At 41.3% G+C, this 2,598-nt stretch overlaps 1 non-coding gene across 1 annotated transcript; it reads right to left on the bottom strand.

Annotated features, from left to right (window-relative positions):
* Positions 1-1,651: 1,651 nt before the first annotated feature.
* trnap-ugg (transfer RNA proline (anticodon UGG)) lies at positions 1,652-1,723 on the bottom strand. Its single transcript has one exon. It is a non-coding gene; the product is annotated as a tRNA-Pro (tRNA).
* Positions 1,724-2,598: the final 875 nt, after the last annotated feature.

Below are 2,598 nucleotides of genomic sequence, written 5' to 3'. Positions count from 1 at the left end.
AAACATAGTTTCAAAACTTGCTCAAAGTCACAACTGTGTTGACTTTGAATGCATGTTATAAAATGATCCAGGTTAATGCAGCAGAGAAACTTAAAGCGGTGTTGAGTATTTACTATGAGACCAATTTGATAAGGCGCCAAGGTACAGTGACATGCTGCCTTTTAAGATTTTATTAATCATATGGCCTCCTGCTTGCCTACACATAAACAATAACACTAATAATGGCTAGTTATCAGCTGTCTGGGGTCAGTGAGGTCACTCTGCTCAACACACTTTTCCTGACCTCTCCAGTGACCTCAGCAGGAACAAGAAAGACACTTGGAAACTTGCAGTCCGGAACATATTCTTCTTAAAGGGCATGTCATGATGTATTTCAAATCTTTTCAATGACTGGGTGTATAGTCAGAATCATCTTGTTGGCCTCCTCCAGTTCTCTGTAGAATAATGCCATTTGCCTATATGGCCCTGTGGATGCATGACTTTTTGGACACTGCGCAATGCCAAGTATTTTTCTTTGAGTCATATGCCACAATTACCCTCCTAAGCCTGCTGTAATATGACACTGAAGGTTCATAAACAGAGACATGCAGCTTTGTCTGGGGTCCACCACCAGTGAGACGACCTGACAGGGTTGCATCATCCACGTCAGCATCGTCCTGTTTCTTTAAAAGTTCCTCTTTTTTTCTCTCTTTTTTTTTTTTACGATTTTTCCCAAACCAGTGGTTTTGAACCAAACCAGTGAACACTTGCCTTTCAGTCATAGGACAGAGGCATGAGGACCAAAAGGCCAGATGTGGTGACAGATGGGAGGAGACCAGTTCTGAATGTAACGTTTGATCTACCTCACAGTCTGACCTCTGTGTTTGTGATCCCTCAAACCCTTTTCAGTGGGGCAGGAGGAGGGTCGGTGGGGTTCTTTGCAGGTGCAGGGGGAGGTTGCTGGGCAGTTGCCTCCCTGTGGGCGGTACTGCTGGGGATTGTGGGATTCCTCTGGGTGCCTGAAAACATGCCTGGAAGTTTCTATACCCTCTATAATTATAGTTTGGCTCTGTAGATGTTAATGTGTCTACATTGCCTGAGGATATAAATAAGGTACCATATAGAGTGTGTGTTGTGTTGCACTGAGTCTGTGGCTTTCACCTTCACTGTTGCATGATTTTTCATGTTGTTAACTGCAGAGTGCCTTTCTACAATTTATAAAAGCAGAACGGGCAATGGTAGAGAAGACGATGAGTGAACATGAAGGGGCACAGGTTCTTCTCCCTCACACAGGGAGACAAAATGCTTGCATTTCCATAACCCATAATAATAATAATAATAAATAAAACTCTGACTTTAACATTAAATAATCACAGCTGCACAGAATGTAAACATGTTACCTAACTGCAACTGATCTGCTTTTCAGACTATGAAAACATTTAAATAAGCTTCTAGCCTGTGATACTGCACACTAAATAGGCCAACTGCATACTACTAATACTAACATTACATAGGTGATTATTCCAGTGGATTTCCCTCATGCTCTGTAGTAGCTGTACCTGATTAGATCTGTAGCAGTAATTAATGTGGTAGTTGTATGAAACCACGTACTAAGGCAAAGATAACACACAGAGAAGCCTGTCAGAAGTAATGTGACACCATTAAAAAAGGAGGGCTCGTCCGGGATTTGAACCCGGGACCTCTCGCACCCAAAGCGAGAATCATACCCCTAGACCAACGAGCCACGATGGAGGACAGGATGTACGGGAAGGTATTTGAAGGAAGTCCAGCCCTGAATGAGAGCTTGTGTCATTGTTGTGATGTGGTGCTGCCATCTACTGGTTATCCTCAGTAATCACTCTAGAGTGAGGTCGCCGGCCATGTCTTCGTTGTTGCCTGGACAAAAGCTCAAGTCCTGACATTCATTGAGTAGATGTAGGCTACAACTTCTTTTTACAAATACATTCTTCATCTATCAACACATATAGAAGATTATTTAAGTGGGGTAAATTTTATGTGTAAATTTGTAGGCCTATTGAACTTCTGTCAGTTTATTTGGGCAGGAGCCAAACTTTGTCCCACATAGTGAAAAATGGGCATTAGAAGAGATGAGTCACCATGTATTCTTATCTTTATACTTTCATGGTTTTCTGTCATTGAGTTTGTTTGTCAGCAGGTTTGGACCGAGCTGATTTATTCTAGATATGGAGCACGAGGCAGATCTGGATCATTTAGTACAAATCTGAATTTTGGTAGGCTATGTGCACGTTGTTTATGGCCCACTCCACTGTTCAGTGTGGTCAGAGACAGATTTTAACAGCTGCATTTCCAAAGTCCTCCAAAACCCAAGACAACACAAAAGTGTATAACTGTGATAAACTTTACATGATTTTATTTTTATGTGACTATCACAGACAACAAAGGGGGGAGGGTTGGGGCCAAATGCCAAGTAATTTAATTATGACCTTAAACATGTAGCTATATGAGAGTAGCTACAGTTTTCATTACTCATTTTGGCTGATTTTTTGAAACCTTAAAATCCTCTAAACTGTGTGTGGTTCACCAAAACTCTGTTGCATGTTTTCAAATTTTAGTTAGTCAAAAATGACAACTTTTTAC

Source organism: Trachurus japonicus, chromosome 6 (assembly GCF_045865225.1).
Source record: "Trachurus japonicus isolate A0001 chromosome 6, Traja_1.0".
In the NCBI taxonomy this organism is placed as follows: domain Eukaryota; kingdom Metazoa; phylum Chordata; class Actinopteri; order Carangiformes; family Carangidae; genus Trachurus; species Trachurus japonicus.
The sequence above is the reverse complement of the archived record's forward strand: the minus strand, read 5'-3'. Positions and strand labels throughout refer to the sequence as shown.